The sequence below is a fragment of the Syzygium oleosum genome, unplaced genomic scaffold, assembly GCF_021117445.2.
Source record: "Syzygium oleosum isolate NSW1041296 unplaced genomic scaffold, Sole_v2.1 Sole_v2.23, whole genome shotgun sequence".
Classification (NCBI taxonomy): Eukaryota; Viridiplantae; Streptophyta; class Magnoliopsida; order Myrtales; family Myrtaceae; genus Syzygium; species Syzygium oleosum.
In genome coordinates this window covers 794,795-802,797 of record NW_026607507.1, presented here as the reverse complement: position 1 = coordinate 802,797, position 8,003 = coordinate 794,795, and the positions used below count along the sequence as shown (strand labels likewise).

Sequence of the window (8,003 nt, the reverse complement as noted above, 5' to 3'; positions counted from 1 at the left end):
AATAAAAAAAAGAAAAAAAAAGCTTTTGGTACGACCCTAAAAAATTTTATGGCGTAGATTTTTTTTTTTTCAATAATTTTTTGAGATTTTTCAAATTTTTTCCTTTTTTTCCTCCCTTCTTCTTCCTCCTCTAGCAGGTCGCCAGGCCTTTGCGATGGTCAAGCAACCGGCCAAAGACAAGGGTTGGACCTCGTCCCCGACGAGGCTTGCTCCAGGCCAGCAACCAGCCAAAGATGAGGGCCGGTCGCCGACCATTGTTGAGGCCCGGTGATCGGCTAGAGGAGGAAAAAGAAGAAATGAAAAAAGTAAATGACATTGTTTCAAAAATTATTACCGGGAACAAAAAAGTAGATATTTTTTACTTTTCATTTCTGTTTCAAATTTATTCCCTGACCACTTTTCTATTTCGGGGAATAGAAAAATTAACTGATGTACATAAACAGATCTTTTTTTTTCTGTTCCGAGGAATAAAAGAACAAAAAAACAGAGAAATAGAAATATTGCCAAACGCGCCCTAAGCCAAACTCATCCAGAAAATGGAACAGTTCATGTGAAGCATTGAGAAAAGCTAGACGGATCAAGGCCGATTTATAAAACCGATAGCCTAAGTGGTTAGAAAATTATTAGGATTTTGTATTGAATGCCTACTTTGTTAGGATTAGGCTCACAAACACAAGGAAATAGAGAGTAAATGCGAGAAAGAGAAATCGAGACACAATATTTATCATGGTTCACCGTTAACCTAGGGCTACATCTAGAGGGATTCCACTTTAATTGGTACATTTTACCTCTCTGTTACAATTCTCAATTACAAGAGAAAAAAATTATATATAAGCGGCACAAGAAACTCCAGGGGCTGAGAAAGAGAAATCGAGATACAAAGTTTATCTTAGTTTACCCTTAATCTTGGGCTACATTTAGAGCAGGATCCCCGTGCCTTCCTGTCAATAGAGAATATGATCCACGCTCCAATACACTTGCAGCAGTCTAGTACACGTAACACCATTTTACGAATCTAGTATTGCAGTTAAGCATCAAATCCGGGAACGATGCGTAACAGGAGCAGCGCTTGGATTCGGAGCGGCGTAAGCAACGAGCTCCTCGTCCCGCTCGAAAACGGCCATCTCTCGCTCATCCAACGTGATCCACGCCTCGATCCCGTCCCGTCTTTGTATCCACCAGGCACACCAAGTTCTTGATGCTGCTCGGGCATGTCACCCAGGCCGGCTTCTCCCACCCGTAATCGATGTGGTAGAACGGAAACCTGCGTAGGCTCGTGCACTTGTATATTTTCGCATCCTTCCATTCCTTCATCATGTTGCCCCACTCTGCAAAGGTCTCGCACACTGTCGAAACCCCGTCTTCGCCTCCAAACCTGCTCGCTTTCCTGTCGCTGAAACTGATCATCTCCTTCCTCATTTGGGAGGCCAGATCATGAACTGTTGTTGTGTCGCTTGCCTTGAATAAGATGGTGAGCAACCAGAGGAGGTTTCCAAAGTTGTTTTGTTGAGAAGCCGGTGTCGTCTTGCTGCGCAGGTTCACCATTTGCTGCAGCAGAATCGGTTGAGACGACCTGTTTACGGATCTCGATGCCGCCATGGCACATCTCAAGATGAGGGCTAGCACAAGCTCGACTCTTGTGAACCGAGTTGGCTCGGTGGAAGCAGAACGAGCGGCTTTGGCCTTGAGGGAGGCGATCTTGGCATCGTGAAAGACAAACCTCCGGGTTGTGCAGGTGTCGATGGCGATGTAGTCCGACAGCATGAAGGGCAGCTGCCTAGCTCGCATGAGAGAATCCCCTATGAACCTCGGAGCAGCTATTCCGTCGAGTCTCCCAGCGGTCCTTGCCGACCAGCTCTGGAGGAAGCATGCCAGCACGACACGTCAACGAGCTTGCGCGACGAGCATGGAGCAACCGCAATCCCGCCACAGCTGAAGGTGGTGATCTGGACTATCAAGATGCATCCCGACGAGGCCAAGCTGGACGTTTCAGTGTGAAAGTAAGGGAGGAACTGGTCGAGCAGCGATCCCTCGGGCCAAGCGAGGAAGTCTGCTAGTCGGAAGCCGGCTTGTGCCTCAACCCAATACACACCTTTGTCGTTGCAAGCGATGCTCGTGCTCCTCTGGAGCCGACCGGCCAAGGGGTAGAAGCTGACAAGGGTTTCGGAGAGAGAGGCTCGCATGCGGCTGGACAGCGACTTGCTGCCGCTGCCGCCGCCGCCCTCGGGGCAGGGGTTGGCGTAGAAGAGGAGGAGAAGGGTGAAGCATGGAGGGAAGAGCTGGTCGAGGAGGGAGAGGTTGAGGGTTTGGAGGTGGTGAGGTGTCGGAGAAGACGGTGTGATGGTGGTCGATGAGATGATGTGCACTCTCTGTTCTTGCATGATCTTCTTCTTTAAGTCTTCACTCTCACGCACTCTGCTGTTTTCTTGAGTTGTAATGACGCAGAAGTTGGGCGGGTGATGAAGCTGAAGACACGCGGATAAATTTTTTTGTATTCTCATCAAGCTAATAATGGCACGCACTTATCTAAAGAAGAAAATCTTGAACCGAATTTTATAATCATGATTAAGACGTGTTCATTGTTTTCTATCTGGATTAATTTTGGATACCCAATTCTAGAAAATGTTGGATACAAAGGCAGTGCAACTCTTTTCTCTGCATTCTGCAACTCTCGTTATCGCGATTAATAATCAGTTATTTGTTAAAGATAAAACTACATATGTCAAAATGATTACTTGTATCATTTGAAATAATTAATTAATAAAAAATATCTTCATCATCGATAATAATTTATATTTAAATAATTTTGCGAGCAATGAATATATTTTTTCATTCATTTTTATAAGCGATAAAAATAATTATTTTTTAAAAAATATTTTTTAAATAATTTATCTTTCGCCAAATAAATGGTGATACAGTATCATATAAAGTAATTTCCTGACCGTCCACGTCATATTTGAATACTTAATAGGTGAGGTGCAAATTACGACCGGAGGCAACACTACAAAAAAACACCGGATTAGCGACGGAAAACGTGAAAAATCCGTCGCAAATCGAATTTGCAAAAACACTCGGTCGTCGCAAAATTTTGCGACGGAAAATTCCAAGTTCGCGAAATTTGCGAAAAAAATTCGTCAATTTGCGACGGAAAAATTCGTCGCTACTCGTTCAAAATTTTGCGACGGAAAATTCACAAGTTCGTCGCAAATTTGCGACGAAAAAAAATTCGTCGCAAAATTCGTCCCAAATTTGCGACGGCACATAGTCCGTCGCAAAATTCGTCGCAAATATTCCGTCGCAAATTTGCGACGAACTTTTTCCGTCGCAAATATCCGTCGCAATTTCGTCGCAAATTTCGTCGCAAATTTGCGATGAACTCGATCCGTCGCAAAATTCGTCACAAAAATCCGTCGCAAATTCGTCGCAAAAATCCGTCGCAAATTTCGTCACAAAATTTGCGACGCACGTTTGTCCGTCGCAAAATTCGTCGCAAAAATCCGTCGCAAATTTCGTCGCAAAATTTGCGACGACGTTTGTCCGTCGCAAAATTCGTCGCAAAAATCCGTCGCAAATTCGTTTCGTCGCAATTTCCGACGAACTCAATCCGTCGCAAAATTCGTCGCAAAAATCCGTCGCAAATTCGTCGCAAATTTCGTCGAAAATTTGCGACAAACTTTGTCCGTCGCAAAAATCCGTCGCAATTTCGTCGCAAATTTGCAACGACTCTGTCCGTCGCAAAATTCCGTCGCAATTTTCGTCGCAAAATCGTCGTAAAATTTGTCGCGAATTTCGTCAGAAAATTCGTCGCGAATTTCGTCGCAAATTAGTGAGAAACTTTAATGATAGCAAAATTCGGCTTAAAATATTCGTCGCTATTTTTATATCATTTCGGCCATAAATTCTTGTCCATATCAATCAAAGGAGACAATGATATATAATTGAAACAGAAAAACGAACAAACCATAAATTCTGACAAACCAGCCACAATGACATATAATTGAAACAAATAACAGAATGAAAGTGAAGAGTCTGACATGATACTATTTGATATCCAATCTTACAATACAGTCAAAACATGAACTAAGAGACAGGACAATCATAGAAGACGCAAAAAAATCATACAGAAGAAGACGCGGCTTTGGTACGATGGCAGGACACCAAAAGTAGTCACTTTTGTCGAGACCTGAGGAAATGTCGATACATAAATCAGTCCAGAATATAAAAAAAACGTTTATGCATGGATATGGAACTAGGTGTAAAATAACAAAAGGGTTAACAAAAATACGTTTCGGGACAAACATAAATGTTCTTACATATGAATATGAGTGAAATTATGAAAAACCAAGATTATGAAGCAAGCTTACCCCCGATTTTGAGAATTTTAACTAGAAAGACCGGAGAAAATCTTCATCATCATCATCATCAGCAGCATTCTCGGCATCAATGTGTTGGTCATCATTGTTCCCATCACCTACTGGATTGGCTGGAGGTACAGGAGGATCGCCATAGCGATTGATGTTAAGGTGTTGCATAACGACTCTCATTTGTTCTTCCAAGTTATATATTCGTTCATCCTTCTTAACAAGTAAATTATTGAGACGATGCACTTCTTGGGTCAATTGCTCATCTGGTCGTGACCTCCTTCGACTAGTCCCAGTGGATGATGAACTTCCAGGACTATTCGGCATGTACATCCTTGATAATGATCCCATCCCAAATATTTTCTCTTTTCTCGCCCCACCCGTTGCCTCCATCCATAATGCCATATTATCAACTGATGGCCCGGACTCAGGACAATCATCACTGCCACTAGCACTGCTCATTAAAAGTTCATCATATTTTTCCTACATTAACAATGTCGATGAAAATAAAATCACTATATATATATCTACCAAAAATATTGAAAGCATTCACGGTTTTCATTATAGTTTACATATAAGCCAAAGTATAACCTTACATACCTTAACAGCTTTTGCTCGATCGCCAGTCCATGTCTTATCTTTCTTTTGAAATGTGCGTTCAAATGTAACTGCAAATATCGGTTCCGTCCCCAATTCATGTGCCTACAAAATGTAAACATGAGTAATTGAATTAAATTAACTTATAACTCATTTAACAGACTTACCATTCGTTTGCGATGCTCTGCAATGTTGATAGAGCCCCCAGCATATGTGGCTGACCCATCACTAGAACTAGAAGATCGATTCTTCTTATTCCGCTCACGACTTGCCGACTGCTCGATGCCCAAAATGTGTTAATTGCCTCCCAATTGTCACTGTAAAGAAAGACGGCTTCGCTTGCTTGCTCTTCGCTCTATTCATGACATTTCGCATAAAATCACTTATTTTCTTATCGAAAATTCTTCTCACTTCATTGTCTTCCGCTTCCTCCCACTTGAACTTCCGCTGCAATGAATAAAAACACAAATTGAAAATTATTATGATGATTACATATCCATAACCATGCACCAGACAAATATAGACATATTTTGTAAAGTTCATGTCGGGGAAAATATCTGGTCCTTTAGGTATCGAAAACTACAGAGTTGTTCTGTTCCCTTTACATCATTCTTGACCATCAATATACTACACCACACTTAATTGGTGAGAAAATAAAATATGTAAAACTTACCTTGAACTCATTCCACTACATTTCTTTCACTTCTTGTGGAACATTTCTGTAAGTAATATACTCTCCCATCCAAAAGTTTCTTACTATTTTGTTCAATTCCCTCACAACAGACGGAGCATCCGTGAATCTGCATTCATATGAATATTGTGCAACATGGACAATTCAATTGACATCAATATCTAAAGCCCTAAATATTACATATACTAAAATAAAAATGAAGTACTTACGAATCTCCAAATGGGCATATGAAGAATCGGTTATCTTCTTGACCTATGTTTCCGTCAATATTCGATTATTCCGCCGAATAATGGGGTGGAACGGAAGGAGAGGGAGCTAAAGGAGATTGAACTGAAGAACGTTCAGTTCGCATGTGACCAAGTCCCGTAACATGTTGTTGAGTGTTGGAGGAAGGGCCAACGTGTCCATATTGTGGCGGACCATACTGTGGTTGAGGGTTAGATGCCGGGACAGGGGAAGAGGAAAGGGACAGGGACGAGGACGAGGAAGAGCCTTGTCTTCTAGGCATGTGACCTCCACGTTTAAACTGACAAGTAGGAAGGTTATGCGAATATGTAAAAAACTATTGACACGTATTACGAACACATAATGATATACATGACGAAGCTTACCATTTTGATGGAAAGACTGAGAAAATGTTTCCTTGAAATGAGCCAATGTCGAGTGTTTATGACGTGCAATTTCCTACAAACAAATATACTATGAATCCCATTCATTTTGATATTAAACATCAATGTATGAGCACGATTTGGGTGGCTACAGGTATTAAACATTACTATATGAATCGCATTCATTTTGATTAAATTTTTTTTGACAACGTACAAAAATTTAAATTTCACTGAAAGTGGATGGCCACAGGTATTCTGAGTCATTCTGTACAGTTTTGTAAGAAAAAAATTATTATTATTGCAAAAAAAAATTTTGGGCCCTAAAAAAAAATTTCACTAAAAGTTAGTGGCCACAGATATTCTAAGACATTTTGTAAAGTTTTGAAATTTTAAAATTTTAAGCATTTTTTAATTATTATTTTTTAATATAAATTTTTTTCGTGAAATAAAAAAATTTGTTCATACTAAAATTGGGTGGCCACAGGTAGTCTAAGCTATTAGGTAAAGTTTCCAAAATTTTTGTCCTTATTTATTTTAATAATTTTTAGGGCACGTTAAAAAAATTAAATATAACTAAAAGTGGGTGGCCACAGGTATTATAAGTCATTCCGTGAAGTTTTGAAAATTTTTAAATTCTAATTTTTTTTTGGCAATCTAAAGAAATTTACATTTCACTGCAAGTTGATGGCCAAATGTTTTCTAGGCAATTCTGTGCAGTATTGAAATTTTATATTTTTTTAATTTTTTTTTCACCCAAAAAAAATAAAAATTTCCCTCACAATGGGTGACCACATTTATGTTAAGCCATTTTATAAGGTTATGGAAATTTTTAAATTTTTAATATTTTTTTCCCCGGAACGTTAAAAAATCTAAATTTCATTGAAAATGGGTGGTCACTATTAATTTTTGCCATTTTGTGATATTCTAAAATTTTTGTTTTTTAAAAAGTTTAAAAAACTTTTATGGTCAAATTTCATATTTGTTGCCAACATATACCATTGTTTTAATTTTCCGTAATTTTCCTTGATTTTTTATAGAATTGTTCAATTTTCAAACATTTTCTGTGAAAACGATTAATCAATCAACATATCGTCATTTAACGCTTAATCATCCACATAATAGACAAATTAACCAGTCGACCATCGATCAAAGCCACATGCAATCCTGAAATCGACCAGTAACTTAGCTAACGAAAAGTGATCCTAAATAATCCTTAAACAAGTCCGACTAATTACTTAATTATACTAACTAGGGTTTAGAGAGTTGCTTACTTGGTTCAAGGACAATAAAAATCGGCCAATAGAACAGTGGCGGTCCCGGCGCAAGCGTGAGCTCAAATGGTGACTAGTCGGCCAGGTGCTCGGCCACGACCGGGAGAACGACGGCGGGAGCTCGGCGGCGACGGCGTCGGGCAGCGACGGTGCTCGGGCGGCGGCAATGGCGTGGGGCGGCGACGGCCGACCGGCCACAGCCTCGGCCGCGACCGGGAGGCGGGTGGCAGGTCAGTCGACGGCGGCACGGCGGCGGCGGCGCCCGGCATGCGACAAAGGACGACGGGTTAGCCGGCTCCCCGGCGGCGGGCGACGGCGGCCGGGTACCGCCGGACACAACCGGGGGGGGCGGACGACGAGGCGGAGCTAAGGGGCGACCGGCGGGGCGGGCGACGGGCCTGGCGGGTGGCGGCGAGGCGGGGGCGAGTGCGCGACGAGGCGGGGGCGGTCGGCGAGGCGGGGGCTGCGGGGCGGC

At 41.6% G+C, this 8,003-nt stretch overlaps 1 pseudogene; it reads right to left on the bottom strand.

The window, feature by feature from the left end:
- Positions 1-940: 940 nt before the first annotated feature.
- Positions 941-2,508, bottom strand: LOC115667544 (stemmadenine O-acetyltransferase-like; annotated as a pseudogene).
- Positions 2,509-8,003: the final 5,495 nt, after the last annotated feature.